Raw genomic sequence first — 22,664 nt, 5'->3', positions numbered from 1 at the left:
TGAAGTTTCATCTTTTCTCCTATAGGAATGAATGGAAAAATGTCCATAAACTTTTGTCAAACTTTCAAACTGCTGTCACACGGTCAGTTTTCGAGCTACAGACACCAGAATTCAAACAGGCACACCCGACAGTCCACGGTCCCACCACGTAAAATTATGGGCCGATAGGCCACCCGCTTCATGACCTTTGACCCCGTTTTCCATTCACGGCCTACAGAGCTCCATAGAGTCCAATGTAAACTGCTGTGGGAGAGTGCTCTCTTAACATCCCACTACCGACAGCTTAGCAGTAAACTCCTTCACCATAAGCGTCGCCTAGTGACCCACGCGGGTTTACCGTATTGAGGACCTCGCTTTAAGCGGGAAAGACGCGGATCGGGGGAAGGGGGTTTAGGCGGCGCAACATCTCGCGTTTCCTCCTGGAAATGCAGACCTCTAGTGTTACGTTTGCTGCCCTTCATTCTGAGGATCGTTCGTTCTTGTCCGGTTAACTCCGCCCACAGTTTTCGAGATATCGACTCCGTTCAAAGTTTGTTTCGTAGAGCTGCCCTGTGGGATGCGGGCTTGTATACAGCTTTTGGAAAAGTTGCATAGTTTTTGCACAGTAAGCATTTGAATTTCATCTTTTCTCCCATAGGAATGAATGGAAAAATGTCCATAAACTTTTGTCAAACTTTCAAACTGCTGTCACACGGTCAGTTTTCGAGCTAGAGACACCAGAACTCAAACGGGCAGACCCGAGAGTCCACGGTCCCACCACGTGAAATTATAGGCCGATACCCCGCCCGCTTCATGACCTTTGACCCCGTTTTCCATTCACGGCCTACAGAGCTCCATAGAGTCCAATGTAAACTGCTGTGGGAGAGTGCTCTCTTAACATCCCACTACCGACAGCTTAGCAGTAAACTCCTTCACCATAAGCGTCGCCTAGTGACCCACGCGGGTTTACCGTATCGAGGACCTCGCTTTAAGCGGGAAAGACGCGGATCGGGGGACGGGGGTTTCGGCGGCGCAACATCTCGCGTTTCCTCCTGGAAATGCAGACCTCTAGTGTTACGTTTGCTGCCCTTCATTCTGAGGATCGTTCGTTCTTGTCCGGTTAACTCCGCCCACAGTTTTCGAGATATCGACTCCCTTCAAAGTTTCATTCGTAGAGCTTCCCTGTGGGATGCGGGCTTGTATACAGCTTTTGGAAAAGTTGCATAGTTTTAGCACAGTAAGCATTTGAAGTTTCATCTTTTGTCCCATAGGAATGAATGGAAATATGTCCATAAACTTTTGTCAAACTTTCAAACTGCTGTCACACGCTCAGTTTTCGAGCTAGAGACACCAGAATTCAAACGGGCAGACCCGAGAGTCCAAGGTCCCACCACGTGAAATTATAGGCCGATACCCCGCCCGCTTCATGACCTTTGACCCCGTTTTCCATTCACGGCCTACAGAGCTCCATAGAGTCCAATGTAAACTGCTGTGGGAGAGTGCTCTCTTAACATCCCACTACCGACAGCTTAGCAGTAAACTCCTTCACCATAAGCGTCGCCTAGTGACCCACGCGGGTTTACCGTATCGAGGACCTCGCTTTAAGCGGGAAAGACGCGGATCGGGGGACGGGGGTTTCGGCGGCGCAACATCTCGCGTTTCCTCCTGGAAATGCAGACCTCTAGTGTTACGTTTGCTGCCCTTCATTCTGAGGATCGTTCATTCTTGTCCGGTTAACTCCGCCCACAGTTTTCGAGATATGGACTCCGTTCAAAGTTTGTTTCGTAGAGCTTCCCTGTGGGATGCGGGCTTGTATACAGCTTTTGGAAAAGTTGCATAGTTTTCGCACAGTAAGCCTTTGAAGTTTCATCTTTTCTCCCATAGGAATGAATGGGAAAATGTCCATAAACTTTTGTCAAACTTTAAAACTGCTGTCACACAGTCAGTTTTCGAGCTAGAGACACCAGAATTCAAACGGGCACACCCGAGAGTCCACGGTCCCACCACGTGAATTTATGGGCCGATAGCCCACCCGCTTCATGACCTTTGACCCCGTTTTCCATTCACGGCCTACACAGCTCCATAGAGTCCAATGTAAACTGCTGTGGGAGAGTGCTCTCTTAACATCCCACTACCGACAGCTTAGCAGTAAACTCCTTCACCATAAGCGTCGCCTAGTGACCCACGCGGGTTTACCGTATCGAGGACCTCGCTTTAAGCGGGAAAGACGCGGATCGGGGGGCAGGGGTTTAGGCGGCGCAACATCTCGCGTTTCCTCCTGGAAATGCAGACCTCTAGTTATGTTGCGCCTGCTGCTTTAAGCAGCGGCGCAATATATTGTTATCCGTAAGTCATATTATTATTATTTTTATTATTATTTTTATTATTCCGCGTTTCCTTGTCCGCTTAACTAGTCCCGCAGCTTTCGAGCTATCGACTCCGTTCCACCTGGAAATCGTGCGTCCTATAGCGACGATGTGGGCTTGTATACAGCTTTCCGATACCCGCACTCGTTCGTCCGCTACACTCGTTTTTCGCTCTGTTTTTCCCCAGTCATTTCTATGGAATTAATTTTCAAAGTGCTCTAACTCGGTCATTTTTCAAGCTACGGACACGGGATTTCAGACGGTCGGACCCGGGCGTACCGGCTCCCATCACTTCCGTTTTCGGAATTTTTGCACTCATCCTTCCCTTTCTTTTCCTCCTTCAAAATCCCTCCATTCATTTCAATGGGAGGCTCTTAGAGTGGGGGTGATGTCATCCACTGTAGTTTCAGTGGCAAAAAGCCGTTTTTTCACTTTTCAGCCGAACAAATCGCCATAACTTCCTCATAGTTTCACCTAGAAACTTCATTTAAATTTTAAATGGTAGAGAAACTTGTCCTTTCTGAGACCTCTAAATTTGAACATTATTGAAAATACGGTTTTTGAGTTATGAATTTTTGTTCGGCACTAGGGACGGTTTCGGCTCCCATAGGGTTCAATGTATTTTTGGAGCAGCTCAGAGTGCGGTTTCTAAAATTTTCTCCTGTTTTTAACTCGTCATAACATGCTCAATTCTCACTTAATCTGCAAATTTTTTATACCATATCGATCCCCAGACTCTCCTTGTCGCAACGGTATATACGGTTAAGTGATGTGAGGAAAACTTTCCGAGCTATAAGCATTTGTTCGGAGGGTGGGTACGCTCCCATAGGAACCCATTGAAATTATTTTTTTTCTTTTTCAATTTTCTGCCGAACATTTCACCATAACTTCCTTATACTTTCACCTACAGACTTCATTTAAATTTTAAATGGTAGAGAAATTTCCCCTTTCTCAGACTTGTAAGTTTCAGACCGTTTGAGAATACCGTTCTTGAGTTATGAATTTTTGTTTGACACTTGGGAGGGTTTTCCTCCCATAGAGCTCAATGTATTTTAAGAGCGGGTCGGCACGCAGATTTTCAAAACTTTGCCTGTTTTTAACTCGTAATTACACCATCAAATCTCGCTCAAAGTGCAAGAATTTTTACACCATCTCGAGCACAAGACTCTCCTTGTCGCTACGGTATGCTTCGTTCAATTTTGGTTGGGAAAAGTTTTCGAGCTACGGGTGATTTTTTGGAGGGTGCTCCCCGGTCGAAATTCATTGAATCATGAGTCTGTCAGTTGTATTCTGTGAGCATGCGTGTGAGAGAGACAGAGGGGGGAGGGGGAGGGGCAGAGGCAGAGACTGAGGGGAAGAGCTGTGAGGGCCACAGAAATACACAGGCAGTCTGTAACACTTTAAAGGTCATTTTTAAGGGGGACGTCTTAATTATCCAGGGTTTCTTAAGGTGGAATTTTTAAAGAATACCTCATTCACAATATACTGGCTGTCTTTTCGACATTTTAAGCTTTATTTAAAGTGGTCATCTTTAAAGGTGGACGTGTCAATACAACTGTGGGTTTCTTAAGGTGGAATTTTTATTAAGGTGGTATTTAAAATGTATTGGCCATCTTTTTTTGCTTTTGGCCTGTGATGTGGACATTTCAATACAATTCTGGGTTTCTTAAGGTGGAATTGTTTTTAAAGGTGGAATTCAAAATTTATCGTTTTCTATTCACGCCCTACTGAGCTCCATAGAGTCCAATGTAAACTGCTGTGGGAGAGTGCTCTCTTAACATCCCACTACCAACAGCTTAGCAGTAAACTCCTTCACCATAAGCGTCGCCTAGTGACCCACGCGGGTTTACCGTATCGAGGACCTCGCTTTAAGCGGGAAAGACGCGGATCGGGGGACGGGGGTTTAGGCGGCGCAACATCTCGCGTTTCCTCCTGGAAATGCAGACCTCTAGTGTTACGTTTGCTGCCCTTCATTCTGAGGATCGTTCATTCTTGTCCGGTTAACTCCGCCCACAGTTTTCGAGATATCGACTCCGTTCAAATTTTGTTTCGTAGAGCTGCCCTGTGGGATGCGGGCTTGTATACAGGTTTTGGAAAAGTTACATAGTTTTTGCACAGTAAGCATTTGAAGTTTCGTGTTTTCTCCCATAGGAATGAATGGAAAAATGTCCATAAACTTTTGTCAAACATTCAAACTGCTGTCACACGGTCAGTTTTCGAGCTAGAGACACCAGAACTCAAACGGGCAGACCCGAGGGTCCACGGTCCCACCACGTAAAATTATGGGCCGATAACCCACCCGCTTCATGACCTTTGACCCCGTTTTCCTTTCACGGCCTACAGAGCTCCATAGAGTCCAATGTAAACTGCTGTGGGAGAGTGCTCTCTTAACATCCCACTACCGACAGCTTAGCAGTAAACTCCTTCACCATAAGCGTCGCCTAGTGACCCACGCGGGTTTACCGTATCGAGGACCTCGCTTTAAGCGGGAAAGACGCTGATCGGGGGACGGGGGTTTCGGCGGCGCAACATCTCGCGTTTCCTCCTGGAAATGCAGACCTCTAGTGTTACGTTTGCTGCCCTTCATTCTGAGGATCGTTCATTCTTGTCCGGTTAACTCCGCCCACAGTTTTCGCGATATCGACTCCGTTCAAAGTTTGTTTCGTAGAGCTGCCCTGTGGGATGCGGGCTTGTATACAGCTTTTGGAAAAGTTGCATAGTTTTTTCCACAGGAAGCCTTTGAACTTTCATCTTTACTCCCATAGGAATGAATGGAAAAATGTCCATAAACTTTTGTCAAACTTTAAAACTGCTGTCACACGGTCAGTTTTCGAGCTAGACACACCAGAATTCAAACGGGCAGACCCGAGGGTCCACGGTCCCACCACGTAAAATTATGGGCCGATAGCCCAACCACGTCATGACCTTTGACCCCATTTTCCATTCATGGCCTACACAGCTCCATAGAGTCCAATGTAAACTGCTGTGGGAGAGTGCTCTCTTAATATCCCACTACCGACAGCTTAGCAGTAAACTCCTTCACCATAGGCGTCGCCTAGTGACCCACGCGGGTTTACCGTATCGAGGACCTCGCTTTAAGCGAGAAAGACGCGGATCGGGGGGCGGGGGTTTAGGCGGTGCAACATCTCGCGTTTCCTCCTGGAAATGCAGACCTCTAGTGTTACGTTTGCTGCCCTTCATTCTGAGGATCGTTCGTTCTTGTCCGGTTAACTCCGCCCACAGTTTTCGAGATATCGACTCCGTTCAAAGTTTGTTTCGTAGAGGTGCCCTGTGGGATGCGGGCTTGTATACAGCTTTTGGAAAAGTTGCATAGTTTTTGCACAGTAAGCATTTGAAGTTTCATCTTTTCTCCCATAGGAATGAATGGAAAAATGTCCATAAACTTTTGTCAAACTTTCAAACTGCTGTCACACGCTCAGTTTTCGAGCTAGAGACACCAGAATTCAAACGGGCAGACCCGAGAGTCCACGGTCCCGCCACGTGAAATTATGGGCCGATAGCCCACCCGCTTCATGACCTTTGACCCCGTTTTCCATTCACGGCCTACAGAGCTCCATAGAGTCCAATGTAAACTGCTGTGGGAGAGTGCTCTCTTAACATCCCACTACCGACAGCTTAGCAGTAAACTCCTTCAGCATAAGCGTCGCCTAGTGACCCACGCGGGTTTACCGTATCGAGGACCTCGCTTTAAGCGGGAAAGACGCGGATCGGGGGACGGGGGTTTAGGCGGCGCAACATCTCGCGTTTCCTCCTGGAAATGCAGACCTCTAGTGTTACGTTTGCTGCCCTTCATTCTGAGGATCGTTCATTCTTGTCCGGTTAACTCCGCCCACAGTTTTCGAGATATCGACTCCGTTCAAAGTTTCATTCGTAGAGCTTCCCTGTGGGATGCGGGCTTGTATACAGCTTTTGGAAAAGTTACATAGTTTTAGCACAGTAAGCATTTGAAGTTTCAACTTTTCTCCCATAGGAATGAATGGAAAAATGTCCATAAACTTTTGTCAAACTTTCAAACTGCTGTCACACGGTCAGTTTTCGAGCTAGAGACACCAGAACTCAAACGGGCAGACCCGAGGGTCCACGGTCCCACCACGTAAAATTATGGGCCGATAGCCCACCCGCTTCATGACCTTTGACCCCGTTTTCCATTCACGGCCTACTGAGCTCCATAGAGTCCAATGTAAACTGCTGTGGGAGAGTGCTCTCTTAACATCCCACTACCAACAGCTTAGCAGTAAACTCCTTCACCATAAGCGTCGCCTAGTGACCCACGCGGGTTTACCTACCGACGGCCTCGCTTTAAGCGGGAAAGACGCGGATCGGGGGGCAGGGGTTTAGGCGGCGCAACATCTCGCGTTTCCTCCTGGAAATGCAGACCTCTAGTTATGTTGCGCCTGCTGCTTTAAGCAGCAGCGCGCAATGTATTGTTCTTCTTAAGTCATATTATTATGTTGCGCCTGCTGCTTTAAGCAGCGGCGCAATATATTGTTATCCGTAAGTCATATTATTATTATTTTTATTATTATTTTTATTATTCCGCGTTTCCTTGTCCGCTTAACTAGTCCCGCAGCTTTCGAGCTATCGACTCCGTTCCACCTGGAAATCGTGCGTCCTATAGCGACGATGTGGGCTTGTATACAGCTTTCCGATACCCGCACTCGTTCGTCCGCTACACTCGTTTTTCGCTCTGTTTTTCCCCAGTCATTTCTATGGAATTAATTTTCAAAGTGCTCTAACTCGGTCATTTTTCAAGCTACGGACACGGGATTTCAGACGGTCGGACCCGGGCGTACCGGCTCCCATCACTTCCGTTTTCGGAATTTTTGCACTCATCCTTCCCTTTCTTTTCCTCCTTCAAAATCCCTCCATTCATTTCAATGGGAGGCTCTTAGAGTGGGGGTGATGTCATCCACTGTAGTTTCAGTGGCAAAAAGCCGTTTTTTCACTTTTCAGCCGAACAAATCGCCATAACTTCCTCATAATTTCACCTAGAAACTTCATTTAAATTTTAAATGGTAGAGAAACTTGTCCTTTCTGAGACCTCTAAATTTGAACATTATTGAAAATACGGTTTTTGAGTTATGAATTTTTGTTCGGCACTAGGGACGGTTTCGGCTCCCATAGGGTTCAATGTATTTTTGGAGCAGCTCAGAGTGCGGTTTCTAAAATTTTCTCCTGTATTTAACTCGTCATAACATGCTCAATTCTCACTTAATCTGCAAATTTTTTATACCATATCGATCCCCAGACTCTCCTTGTCGCAACGGTATATACGGTTAAGTGATGTGAGGAAAACTTTCCGAGCTATAAGCATTTGTTCGGAGGGTGGGTACGCTCCCATAGGAACCCATTGAAATTATTTTTTTTCTTTTTCAATTTTCTGCCGAACATTTCACCATAACTTCCTTATACTTTCACCTACAGACTTCATTTAAATTTTAAATGGTAGAGAAATTTCCCCTTTCTCAAACTTGTAAGTTTCAGACCGTTTGAGAATACCGTTCTTGAGTTATGAATTTTTGTTTGACACTTGGGAGGGTTTTCCTCCCATAGAGCTCAATGTATTTTAAGAGCGGGTCGGCACGCAGATTTTCAAAACTTTGCCTGTTTTTAACTCGTAATTACACCATCAAATCTCGCTCAAAGTGCAAAAATTTTTACACCATCTCGAGCACAAGACTCTCCTTGTCGCTACGGTATGCTTCGTTCAATTTTGGTTGGGAAAAGTTTTCGAGCTACGGGTGATTTTTTGGAGGGTGCTCCCCGGTCGAAATTCATTGAATCATGAGTCTGTCAGTTGTATTCTGTGAGCATGCGTGTGAGAGAGACAGAGGGGGGAGGGGGAGGGGCAGAGGCAGAGACTGAGGGGAAGAGCTGTGAGGGCCACAGAAATACACAGGCAGTCTGTAACACTTTAAAGGTCATTTTTAAGGGGGACGTCTTAATTATCCAGGGTTTCTTAAGGTGGAATTTTTAAAGAATACCTCATTCACAATATACTGGCTGTCTTTTCGACATTTTAAGCTTTATTTAAAGTGGTCATTTTTAAAGGTGGACGTGTCAATACAACTGTGGGTTTCTTAAGGTGGAATTTTTATTAAGGTGGTATTTAAAATGTATTGGCCATCTTTTTTTGCTTTTGGCCTGTGATGTGGACATTTCAATACAATTCTGGGTTTCTTAAGGTGGAATTGTTTTTAAAGGTGGAATTCAAAATTTATCGTTTTCTATTCACGCCCTACTGAGCTCCATAGAGTCCAATGTAAACTCCTGTGGGAGAGTGCTCTCTTAACATCCCACTACCAACAGCTTAGCAGTAAACTCCTTCACCATAAGCGTCGCCTAGTGACCCACGCGGGTTTACCGTATCGAGGACCTCGCTTTAAGCGGGAAAGACGCGGATCGGGGGGCGGGGGTTTAGGCGGCGCAACATCTCGCGTTTCCTCCTGGAAATGCAGACCTCTAGTGTTACGTTTGCTGCCCTTCATTCTGAGGATCTTCATTCCTTGTCCGGTTAACTCCGCCCACAGTTTTCGAGATATCGACCCCGTTCAAAGTTTGTTTCGTAGAGCTTCCTTGTGGGATGCGGGCTTGTATACAGCTTTTGGAAAAGTTACATAGTTTTTGCACAGTAAGCATTTGAAGTTTCAACTTTTCTCCCATAGGAATGAATGGAAAAATGTCCATAAACTTTTGTCAAACTTTCAAAGTGCTGTCACACGGTCAGTTTTCGAGCTAGAGACACCAGAACTCAAACGGGCAGACCCGAGGGTCCACGGTCCCACCACGTAAAACTATGGGCCGATAACCCACCCGCTTCATGACCTTTGACCCCTTTTCCATTCACGGCCTACAGAGCTCCATAGAGTCCAATGTAAACTGCTGTGGGAGAGTGCTCTCTTAACATCCCACTACTGACAGCTTAGCAGTAAACTCCTTCACCATAAGCGTCGCCTAGTGACCCACGCGGGTTTACCGTATCGAGGGCCTCGCTTTAAGCGGAAAAGACGCGGATCGGGGGGCGGGGGTTTAGGCGGCGCAACATCTCGCGTTTCCTCCTGGAAATGCAGACCTCTAGTGTTACGTTTGCTGCCCTTCATTCTGAGGATCGTTCATTCTTGTCCGGTTAACTCCGCCCACAGTTTTCGAGATATCGACTCCGTTCAAAGTTTGTTTCGTAGAGCTGCCCTGTGGGATGCGGGCTTGTATACAGCTTTTGGAAAAGTTGCATAGTTTTTGCACAGTAAGCATTTGAAGTTTCATCTTTACTCCCATAGGAATGAATGGAAAAATGTCCATAAACTTTTGTCAAACTTTCAAACTGCTGTCACACGGTCAGTTTTGGAGCTAGAGACACCAGAACTCAAACGGGCAGACCTGAGGGTCCACGGTCCCACCACGTGAAACTATAGGCCGATAGCCCACCCGCTTCATGACCTTTGACCCCGTTTTCCTACACAGCTCCATAGAGTCCAATGTAAACTGCTGTGGGAGAGTGCTCTCTTAACATCCCACTACCGACAGCTTAGCAGTAAACTCCTTCACCATAAGCGTCGCCTAGTGACCCACGCGGGTTTACCGTACCGAGGACCTCGCTTTAAGCGGGAAACACGCGGATCGGGGGGCGGGGGTTTAGGCGGCGCAACATCTCGCGTTTCCTCCTGGAAATGCAGACCTCTAGTGTTACGTTTGCTGCCCTTCATTCTGAGGATCGTTCATTCTTGTCCGGTTAACTCCGCCCACAGTTTTCGAGATATCGACTCCGTTCAAAGTTTCATTCGTAGAGCTTCCCTGTGGGATGCGGGCTTGTATACAGGTTTTGGAAAAGTTACATAGTTTTTGCACAGTAAGCATTTGAAGTTTCGTGTTTTCTCCCGTAGGAATGAATGGAAAAATGTCCATAAACTTTTGTCAAACTTTCAAAGTGCTGTCACACGGTCAGTTTTCGAGCTAGAGACACCAGAACTGAAACCGTCAGACCCGAGAGTCCACGGTCCCACCACGTGAAATTATAGGCCGATACCCCGCCCGCTTCATGACCTTTGACCCCATTTTCCATTCACGGCCTACACAGCTCCATAGAGTCCAATGTAAACTGCTGTGGGAGAGTGCTCTCTTAACATCCCACTACCAACAGCTTAGCAGTAAACTCCTTCACCATAGGCGTCGCCTAGTGACCCACGCGGGTTTACCGTATCGAGGACCTCGCTTTAAGCGGGAAAGACGCGGATCGGGGGGCAGGGGTTTAGGCGGCGCAACATCTCGCGTTTCCTCCTGGAAATGCAGACCTCTAGTGTTACGTTTGCTGCCCTTCATTCTGAGGATTGTTTGTTCTTGTCCGGTTAACTCCGCCCACAGTTTTCGAGATATCGACTCCGTTCAAAGTTTGTTTCGTAGACCTTCCCTGTGGGATGCGGGCTTGTATACAGCTTTTGGAAAAGTTGCATAGTTTTCGCACAGTAAGCATTTGAAGTTTCATCCTTACTCCCATAGGAATGAATGGAAAAATGTCCATAAACTTTTGTCAAACTTTCAAACTGCTGTCACACGGTCAGTTTTCGACCTAGAGACACCAGAACTCAAACGGGCAGACCCGAGAGTCCACGGTCCCACCACGTGAAATTATGGGCCGATAGCCCACCCGCTTCATGACCTTTGACCCCGTTTTCCATTCACGCCCTACTGAGCTCCATAGAGTCCAATGTAAACTCCTGTGGGAGAGTGCTCTCTTAACATCCCACTACCAACAGCTTAGCAGTAAACTCCTTCACCATAAGCGTCGCCTAGTGACCCACGCGGGTTTACCGTATCGAGGGCCTCGCTTTAAGCGGAAAAGACGCGGATCGGGGGGCAGGGGTTTAGGCGGCGCAACATCTCGCGTTTCCTCCTGGAAATGCAGACCTCTAGTGTTACGTTTGCTGCCCTTCATTCTGAGGATCGTTCATTCTTGTCCGGTTAACTCCGCCCACAGTTTTCGAGATATCGACTCCGTTCAAAGTTTGTTTCGTAGAGCTTCCCTGTGGGATGCGGGCTTGTATACAGCTTTTGGAAAAGTTGCATAGTTTTCGCACAGGAAGCATTTGAAGTTTCATCTTTACTCCCATAGGAATGAATGGAAAAATGTCCATAAACTTTTGTCAAACTTTCAAACTGCTGTCACACGGTCAGTTTTCGAGCTACAGACACCAGAATTCAAACGGGCACACCCGACAGTCCACGGTCCCGCCACGTGAAATTATGGGCCGATAGCCCACCCGCTTCATGACCTTTGACCCCGTTTTCCATTCACGGCCTACACAGCTCCACATAGTCCAATGTAAACTGCTGTGGGACAGTGCTCTCTTAACATCCCACTACCAACAGCTTAGCAGTAAACTCCTTCACCATAAGCGTCGCCTAGTGACCCACGCGGGTTTACCGTGTCGAGGACCTCGCTTTAAGCGGGAAAGACGCGGATCGGGGGGCAGGGGTTTAGGCGGCGCAACATCTCGCGTTTCCTCCTGGAAATGCAGACCTCTAGTGTTACGTTTGCTGCCCTTCATTCTGAGGATCGTTCATTCTTGTCCGGTTAACTCCGCCCACAGTTTTCGAGATATAGACTCCGTTCAAAGTTTGTCTCGTAGAGCTGCCCTGTGGGATGCGGGCTTGTATACAGCTTTTGGAAAAGTTACATAGTTTTCGCACAGGAAGCATTTGAAGTTTCATCTTTTCTCCCATAGGAATGAATGGAAAAATGTCCATAAACTTTTGTCAAACTTTAAAACTGCTGTCACACGGTCAGTTTTCGAGCTAGAGACACCAGAATTCAAACGGGCAGACCCGAGAGTCCACGGTCCCACCACGTGAATTTATGGGCCGATAGCCCACCCGCTTCATGACCTTTGACCCCGTTTTCCTTTCACGGCCTACAGAGCTCCATAGAGTCCAATGTAAACTGCTGTGGGAGAGTGCTCCCTTAACATCCCACTACCGACAGCTTAGCAGTAAACTCCTTCACCATAAGCGTCGCCTAGTGACCCACGCGGGTTTACCGTATCGAGGACCTCGCTTTAAGCGGGAAAGACGCGGATCGGGGGGCGGGGGTTTAGGCGGCGCAACATCTCGCGTTTCCTCCTGGAAATGCAGACCTCTAGTGTTACGTTTGCTGCCCTTCATTCTGAGGATCGTTCATTCTTGTCCGGTTAACTCCGCCCACAGTTTTCGAGATATGGACTCCGTTCAAAGTTTCATTCGTAGAGCTTCCCTGTGGGATGCGGGCTTGTATACAGCTTTTGGAAAACTTACATAGTTTTTGCACAGTAAGCATGTCAAGTTTCGTGTTTTCTCCCATAGGAATGAATGGAAAAGTGTCCATAAACTTTTGTCAAACTTTCAAACTGCTGTCACACGGTCAGTTTTCGCGCTAGAGACACCTGAACTCAAACGGGCAGACCCGAGAGTCCACGGTCCCACCACGTGAAACTATAGGCCGATAGCCCACCCGCTTCATGACCTTTGACCCCGTTTTCCATTCACGGCCTACAGAGCTCCATAGAGTCCAATGTAAACTGCTGTGGGAGAGTGCTCTCTTAACATCCCACTACCGACAGCTTAGCAGTAAACTCCTTCACCATAAGCGTCGCCTAGTTATGTTGCGCAAGCTGCTTCAGCAGCGCGCAATATATTGTTATCCGAAAGTCATATTATTATTATGTTGCGCAAGCTGCTTCAGCAGCGCGCAATATATTGTTATCCGAAAGTCATATTATTATTATGTTGCGCAAGCTGCTTCAGCAGCGCGCAATATATTGTTATCCGAAAGTCATATTATTATTATTATTATTTTTATTATTATTTTTATTATTCCGCGTTTCCTTGTCCGCTTAACTAGTCCCGCAGCTTTCGAGCTATCGACTCCGTTCCACCTGGAAATCATGCGTCCTATAGCGACGATGTGTGCTTGTATACAGCTTTCCGATACCCGCACTCGTTCGTCCGCTACACTCGTTTTTCGCTCTGTTTTTCCCCAGTCATTTCTATGGAATTAATTTTCGAACTGCTCTAACTCGGTCAATTTTCAAGCTACGGACACGAGATTTCAGACGGTCGGACCCGGGCGCACCCGGACCCGTCACTTCCGTTTTCGGACCTCTCGCACTCATCCTTCTCTTTCTATCTCTCCTTGAATATCCCTCCATTCACTTGTATGGAAGACATTTAGAGTGGGTGACGTCATAGACACTCTGGGTTCACTGGCCAAAACCGTTTTTTCACTTTTCAGCCGAATAATTCACCATAACGTCCTCATACTTTCACCTAGAAACTTCATTTAAATTTTAAATGGTAGAGAAACTTGTCCTTTCTAAGACCTCTAAATTTGAACATTATTGAAAATACGGTTTTTGAGTTATGAATTTTTGTTCGGCACTAGGGAGGGTTTTGGCTCCCATAGAGTTCAATGTATTTTTGGAGCGGCTCAGAGTGCGGTTTCTAAATTTTTCTCCTGTTTTTAACTCGTCATAACACGGTCAATTCTCGCTCAAACTGCTAATTTTTTATACCAGCTTCTTCCTTAGACTCTCCTTGTCGCAACGGTATATGCAGTTTAGCCATTTGGGATATCTTTTCTGAGCTATAAGCATTTGTTCGGAGGGTGGGTACGCTCCCATAGGAATACATTGAAATGAATATGCCTGTCCTTTTTCGATATTCAACTTTTAGCCGAACATTTTGCCATAACTTCCTTATACTTTCACCTACAGACTTCGTTTTACTTTCAAATGGTAGAGAAACTTCCCCTTTCTAAAACATGTAGATTTGAAATCATTTGAAGATACGGTTCTGGAGTTATGAAGATTTGTTTGGCAGTAGGACGTTTCGGCTCCCATAGAGTTCAATGTATTTTCAGAAAGCCAAATTTTCTCAAATTTGCCCTTTTTTAACTCATCTTTACACCATCAATTCTCGCTCAAACTGAAAAAATTTTTACACCATCTCGAGCGCCAGACTCTCCTTGTCGCTACGGTATGCTTCGTTCAATTTTGGTTGGGAAAAGTTTTCGAGCTACGGGTCATTTTTTGAAGGGTCCCACCGGTCGAAATTCATTGAATCCTGAGTCTTGTCAGTTGTGTTCTGTGAGCGTGCGTGTGAGAGAGACAGAGAGGGGGGAGGGGGAGGGGCAGAGGCAGACACTGACGGGGAGAGCTGTGAGGGCCACAGAAATACACAGGCAGTCTGTAACACTTTAAAGGTCATTTTTAAGGGGGACATCTTAATTATCCAGGGTTTCTTAAGGTGGAATTTTTTAAGAATACCTCATTCACAATATACTGGCTGTCTTTTCAACATTTTAAGACGCGGATCGGGGGACGGGGGTTTCGGCGGCGCAACATCTCGCGTTTCCTCCTGGAAATGCAGACCTCTAGTGTTACGTTTGCTGCCCTTCATTCTGAGGATCGTTCATTCTTGTCCGGTTAACTCCGCCCACAGTTTTCGAGATATCGACTTCGTTCAAAGTTTGTTTCGTAGAGCTTCCCTGTGGGATGCGGGCTTGTATACAGCTTTTGGAAAAGTTACATAGTTTTCGCACAGGAAGCATTTGAAGTTTCATCTTTACTCCCATAGGAATGAATGGAAAAATGTCCATAAACTTTTGTCAAACTTTAAAACTGCTGTCACACGGTCAGTTTTCGAGCTAGAGACACCAGAACTCAAACGGGCAGACCCGAGGGTCCACGGTCCCAGCACGTGAAACTATGGGCCGATAGCCCACCCGCTTCATGACCTTTGACCCCGTTTTCCTTTCACGGCCTACAGAGCTCCATAGAGTCCAATGTAAACTGCTGTGGGAGAGTGCGCTCTTAACATCCCACTACCGACAGCTTAGCAGTAAACTCCTTCACCATAAGCGTCGCCTAGTGACCCACGCGGGTTTACCGTATCGAGGACCTCGCTTTAAGCGGGAAAGACGCGGATCGGGGAACGGGGGTTTAGGCGGCGCAACATCTCGTGTTACGTTTGCTGCCCTTCATTCTGAGGATCGTTCATTCTTGTCCGGTTAACTCCGCCCACAGTTTTCGAGATATCGACTCCGTTCAAAGTTTCATTCGTACAGCTTCCCTGTGGGATGCTGGCTTGTATACAGCTTTTGGAAAAGTTACATAGTTTTAGCACAGTAAGCATTTGAAGTTTCAACTTTTCTCCCATAGGAATGAATGGAAAAATGTCCATAAACTTTTGTCAAACTTTCAAACTGCTGTCACACGGTCAGTTTTCGAGCTAGAGACACCAGAACTCAATCGGGCAGACCCGAGGGTCCACGGTCCCACCACGTAAAATTATGGGCCGATAGCCCACCCGCTTCATGACCTTTGACCCCGTTTTCCATTCACGGCCTACAGAGCTCCATAGAGTCCAATGTAAACTGCTGTGGGACAGTGCTCTATTAACATCCCACTACCGACAGCTTAGCAGTAAACTCCTTCACCATAAGCGTCGCCTAGTGACCCACGCGGGTTTACCGTATCGAGGACCTCGCTTTAAGCGGGAAAGACGCGGATCGGGGGACGGGGGTTTAGGCGGCGCAACATCTCGCGTTTCCTCCTGGAAATGCAGACCTCTAGTTATTATTATTATTATTATTCCGCGTTTCCTTGTCCGCCTAACTAGTCCCGCAGCTTTCGAGCTATCGACTCCGTTCCACCTGGAAATCGTGCGTCCTATAGCGACGATGTGGGCTTGTATACAGCTTTCCGATACCCGCACTCGTTCGTCCGCTACACTCGTTTATCGCTCCGTTTTTCCCCAGTCATTTCTATGGAATTAATTTTCAAAGTGCTCTAACTCGGTCATTTTTCAAGCTACGGACACGGGATTTTAGACGGTCGGACCCGGGCGTACCGGCTCCCATCACTTCCGTTTTCAGAATTTTTGCACTCATCCTTCCCTTTCTATACCTCCTTCAAAATCCCTCCATTCATTTCAATGGGAGGCCCTTAGAGTGGGGGTGATGTCATCCACTGTAGTTTCAGTGGCAAAAAGCCGTTTTTTCACTTTTCAGCCGAACAAATCGCCATAACTTCCTTATAGTTTCACCTAGAAACTTCATTTAAATTTTAAATGGTAGAGAAACTTGTCCTTTCTAAGACCTCTAAATTTGAACATTATTGAAAATACGGTTTTTGAGTTATGAATTTTTGTTCGGCACTAGGGACGGTTTCGGCTCCCATAGGGTTCAATGTATTTTTGGAGCAGCTCAGAGTGCGGTTTCTAAAATTTTCTCCTGTTTTTAACTCGTCATAACATGCTCAATTCTCACTTAATCTGCAAATTTTTTATACCATATCGATCCCCAGACTCTCCTTGTCGCAAAGGTATATATGGTTAAGTGATGTGGGGAAAACTTTCCGAGCTATAAGCATTTGTTCGGAGGGTGGGTACGCTCCCATAGGAACCCATTGAAATGATTTTTTTTCTTTTTCAATTTTCTGCCGAACATTTCACCATAACTTCCTTATACTTTCACCTACAGACTTCATTTAAATTTTAAATGGTAGAGAAATGTCCTCTTTCTCAAACTTGTAAGTTTCAGACCGTTTGATAATACCGTTCTTGAGTTATGAATTTTTGTTTGACACTTGGGAGGGTTTTCCTCCCATAGAGCTCAATGTATTTTAAGAGCGGGTCGGCACGCAGATTTTCAAAACTTTGCCTGTTTTTAACTCGTAATTACACCATCAAATCTCGCTCAAAGTGCAAAAATTTTTACACCATCTCGAGCACCAGACTCTCCTTGTCGCTACGGTATGCTTCGTTCATTTTTGGACCTGGAAAAGTTTTGGAGATATTTGAGGTTTTTTGGAGGGTGCCCCACCGGTCGAAATTCATTGAATCATGAGTCTGTCAGTTGTATTCTGTGAGCGTGCCTGTGAGAGAGAGAGAGGGGGGAGGGGGAGGGGCAGAGGCACAGACTGACAGGGAGAGCTGTGAGGGCCACAGAAATACACAGGCAGCCTGTAACACTTTAAAGGTCATTTTTAAGGGGGACGTCTTAATTATCCAGGGTTTCTTAAGGTGGAATTTTTTAAGAATACCTCATTCACAATATACTGCCTGTCTTTTCGACATTTTAAGCTTTATTTAAAGTGGTCATTTTTAAAGGTGGACGTGTCAATACAACTGTGGGTTTCTTAAGGTGGAATTTTTATTAAGGTGGTATTTAAAATGTATTGGCCATCTTTTTTTGCTTTTAAGACTCTTTTGGCCTGTGATGTGGACATTTCAATACAATTCTGGGTTTCTTAAGGTGGAATTGTTTTTAAAGGTGGAATTCAAAATGTATCGTTTTCCATTCACGGCCTACAGAGCTCCATAGAGTCCAATGTAAACTGCTGTGGGAGAGTGCTCTCTTAACATCCCACTACCGACAGTTTAGCAGTAAACTCCTTCACCATAAGCGTCGCCTAGTGACCCACGCGGGTTTACCGTATCGAGGACCTCGCTTTAAGCGGGAAAGACGCGGATCGGGGGACGGGGGTTTAGGCGGCGCAACATTTCGCGTTTCCTCCTGGAAATGCAGGCCTCTAGTTATGTTGCGCAAGCTGCTTCAGCAGCGCGCAATATACTGTTCTTCTTAAGTCATATTATTATTATTATTATTATTCTTATTATTCCGCGTTTCCTTGTCCGCCTAACTAGTCCCGCAGCTTTCGAGCTATCGACTCCGTTCCACCTGGAAATCGTGCGTCCTATAGCGACGATGTGGGCTTGTATACAGCTTTCCGATACCCGCACTCGTTCGTCCGCTACACTCGTTTATCGCTCCGTTTTTCCCCAGTCATTTCTATGGAATTAATTTTCGAACTGCTCTAACTCGGTCAATTTTCAAGCTACGGACACGAGATTTCAGACGGTCGGACCCGGGCGCACCGTGACCCGTCACTTCCGTTTTTGGACCTCTCGCACTCATCCCTCTCTTTCTATTCCTCCTTGAATATCCCTCCATTCACTTGTATGGAAGACATTTAGAGTGGGTGACATCATAGACACTCTGGGTTCACTGGCCAAAACCGTTTTTTCACTTTTCAGCCGAACAATTCACCATAACGTTCTCATACTTTCACCTAAAAACTTCATTTAAATTTTAAATGATAGATAAACTTGTCCTTTCTAGCATCTGTAAATTTGAACATAATCGAAAATACGGTTTTTGAGTTATGAATTTTTGTTCGGCACTAGGGAGGGTTTTGGCTCCCATAGAGTTCAATGTATTTTTGGAGCGGCTCAGAGTGTGGTTTCTAAATTTTTCTCCTGTTTTTAACTCGTCATAACACGGTCAATTCTCGCTCAAACTGCTAATTTTTTATACCAGCTTCTTCCTTAGACTCCCCTTGTCGCAACGGTATATGCAGTTTAGCCATTTGGGATATCATTTCTGAGCTATAAGCATTTGTTCGGAGGGTGGGTACGCTCCCATAGGAATACATTGAAATGAATATGCCTGTCCTTTTTCGATATTTAACTTTTAGCCGAACATTTTGCCATAACTTCCTTATACTTTCACCTACAGACTTCATTTTACTTTCAAATGGTAGAGAAACTTCCCCTTTCTAAAATATGTAGATTTGAAATCATTTGAAGATACGGTTCTGGAGTTATGAAGATTTGTTTGGCAGTAGGACGTTTCGGCTCCCATAGAGTTCAATGTATTTTCAGAAAGCCAAATTTTCTCAAATTTGCCCTTTTTTAACTCATCTTTACACCATCAATTCTCGCTCAAACTGAAAAATTTTTTACACCATCTCGAGCGCCAGACTCTCCTTGTCGCTACGGTATGCTTCGTTCAATTTTGGTTGGGAAAAGTTTTCGAGCTACGGGTCATTTTTTGAAGGGTCCCCCCGGTCGAAATTCATTGAATCCTGAGTCTGTCAGTTGTGTTCTGTGAGCGTGCGTGTGAGAGAGACAGAGGGGGGAGGGGGAGGGGCAGAGGCAGAGACTGACCGGGAGAGGAGTGAGGGCCACAGAAATACACAGGCAGTCTGTAACACTTTAAAGGTCATTTTTAAGGGGGACGTCTTAAATATCCAGGGTTTCTTAAGGTGGAATTTTTAAAGAATACCTCATTCAAAATATACAGCCTGTCTTTTCAACATTTTAAGACGCGGATCGGGGGACGGGGGTTTAGGCGGCGCAACATCTCGCGTTTCCTCCTGGAAATGCAGACCTCTAGTGTTACGTTTGCTGCCCTTCATTCTGAGGATCGTTCGTTCTTGTCCGGTTAACTCCGCCCACAGTTTTCGAGATATCGACTCCGTTCAAAGTTTGTTTCGTAGAGCTTCCCTGTGGGATGCGGGCTTGTATACAGCTTTTGGAAAAGTTACATAGTTTTCGCACAGGAAGCATTTGAAGTTTCATCTTTACTCCCATAGGAATGAATGGAAAAATGTCCATAAACTTTTGTCAAACTTTAAAACTGCTGTCACTCGCTCAGTTTTCGAGCTAGAGACACCAGAACTCAAACGGGTAGACCCGAGGGTCCACGGTCCCACCACGTAAAATTATAGGCCGATAGCCCACCCGCTTCATGACCTTTGACCCCGTTTTCCATTCACGGCCTACAGAGCTCCATAGAGTCCAATGTAAACTGCTGTGGGAGAGTGCTCTCTTAACATCCCACTACCGACAGCTTAGCAGTAAACTCCTTCACCATAAGCGTCGCCTAGTGACCCACGCGGGTTTACCGTATCGAGGACCTCGCTTTAAGCGGGAAAGACGCGGATCGGGGGACGGGGGTTTCGGCGGCGCAACATCTCGCGTTTCCTCCTGGAAATGCAGACCTCTAGTTATGTTGCGCCTGCTGCTTTAAGCAGCAGCGCGCAATATATTGTTCTTCTTAAGTCATATTATTATTATTATTATTATTATTATTCCGCGTTTCCTTGTCCGCCTAACTAGTCCCGCAGCTTTCGAGCTATCGACTCCGTTCCACCTGGAAATCGTGCGTCCTATAGCGACGATGTGGGCTTGTATACAGCTTTCCGATACCCGCACTCGTTCGTCCGCTACACTCGTTTATCGCTCCGTTTTTCCCCAGTCATTTCTATGGAATTAATTTTCAAAGTGCTCTAACTCGGTCATTTTTCAAGCTACGGACACGGGATTTCAGACGGTCGGACCCGGGCGTACCGGCTCCCATCACTTCCGTTTTCAGAATTTTTGCACTCATCCTTCCCTTTCTATACCTCCTTCAAAATCCCTCCATTCATTTCAATGGGAGGCCCTTAGAGTGGGGGTGATGTCATCCACTGTAGTTTCAGTGGCAAAAAGCCGTTTTTTCACTTTTCAGCCGAACAAATCGCCATAACTTCCTTATAGTTTCACCTAGAAACTTCATTTAAATTTTAAATGGTAGAGAAACTTGTCCTTTCTAAGACCTCTAAATTTGAACATTATTGAAAATACGGTTTTTGAGTTATGAATTTTTGTTCGGCACTAGGGACGGTTTCGGCTCCCATAGGGTTCAATGTATTTTTGGAGCAGCTCAGAGTGCGGTTTCTAAAATTTTCTCCTGTTTTTAACTCGTCATAACATGCTCAATTCTCACTTAATCTGCAAATTTTTTATACCATATCGATCCCCAGACTCTCCTTGTCGCAACGGTATATACGGTTAAGTGATGTGGGGAAAACTTTCCGAGCTATAAGCATTTGTTCGGAGGGTGGGTACGCTCCCATAGGAACCCATTGAAATTATTTTTTTTCTTTTTCAATTTTCTGCCGAACATTTCACCATAACTTCCTTATACTTTCACCTACAGACTTCATTTAAATTTTAAATGGTAGAGAAATGTCCCCTTTCTCAAACTTGTAAGTTTCAGACCGTTTGATAATACCGTTCTTGAGTTATGAATTTTTGTTTGACACTTGGGAGGGTTTTCCTCCCATAGAGCTCAATGTATTTTAAGAGCGGGTCGGCACGCAGATTTCAAAACTTTGCCTGTTTTTAACTCGTAATTACACCATCAAATCTCGCTCAAAGTGCAAAAATTTTTACACCATCTCGAGCACCAGACTCTCCTTGTCGCTACGGTATGCTTCGTTCATTTTTGGACCTGGAAAAGTTTTGGAGATATTTGAGGTTTTTTGGAGGGTGCCCCACCGGTCGAAATTCATTGAATCATGAGTCTGTCAGTTGTATTCTGTGAGCGTGCCTGTGAGAGAGAGAGAGGGGGGAGGGGGAGGGGCAGAGGCACAGACTGACAGGGAGAGCTGTGAGGGCCACAGAAATACACAGGCAGTCTGTAACACTTTAAAGGTCATTTTTAAGGGGGACGTCTTAATTATCCAGGGTTTCTTAAGGTGGAATTTTTTAAGAATACCTCATTCACAATATACTGCCTGTCTTTTCGACATTTTAAGCTTTATTTAAAGTGGTCATTTTTAAAGGTGGACGTGTCAATACAACTGTGGGTTTCTTAAGGTGGAATTTTTATTAAGGTGGTATTTAAAATGTATTGGCCATCTTTTTTTGCTTTTAAGACTCTTTTGGCCTGTGATGTGGACATTTCAATACAATTCTGGGTTTCTTAAGGTGGAATTGTTTTTAAAGGTGGAATTCAAAATGTATCGTTTTCCATTCACGGCCTACAGAGCTCCATAGAGTCCAATGTAAACTGCTGTGGGAGAGTGCTCTCTTAACATCCCACTACCGACAGCTTAGCAGTAAACTCCTTCACCATAAGCGTCGCCTAGTGACCCATGTGGGTTTACCGTATCGAGGACCTCGCTTTAAGCGGGAAAGACGCGGATCGGGGGGCAGGGGTTTAGGCGGCGCAACATCTCGCGTTTCCTCCTGTGTTACGTTTGCTGCCCTTCATTCTGAGGATCGTTCATTCTTGTCCGGTTAACTCCGCCCACAGTTTTCGAGATATCGACTCCGTTCAAAGTTTGTTTCGTACAGCTTCCCTGTGGGATGCGGGCTTGTAAACAGCTTTTGGAAAAGTTACATAGTTTTCACACAGTAAGCATTTGAAGTTTCATCTTTACTCCCATAGGAATGAATGGAAAAATGTCCATAAACTTTTGTCAAACTTTAAAACTGCTGTCACACGGTCAGTTTTCGAGCTAGAGACACCAGAACTCAAACGGGCAGACCCGAGAGTCCACGGTCTCGCCACGTGAAATTATAGGCCGATAGCCCACCCGCTTCATGACCTTTGACCTCGTTTTACATTCACGGCCTACTGAGCTCCATAGAGTCCAATGTAAACTGCTGTGGGAGAGTGCTCTCTTAACATCCCACTACCGACAGCTTAGCAGTAAA

Source organism: Hoplias malabaricus, chromosome X1 (genome assembly GCF_029633855.1).
Source record: "Hoplias malabaricus isolate fHopMal1 chromosome X1, fHopMal1.hap1, whole genome shotgun sequence".
Classification (NCBI taxonomy): Eukaryota; Metazoa; Chordata; class Actinopteri; order Characiformes; family Erythrinidae; genus Hoplias; species Hoplias malabaricus.
The sequence above is the reverse complement of the archived record's forward strand: the minus strand, read 5'-3'. Positions refer to the sequence as shown.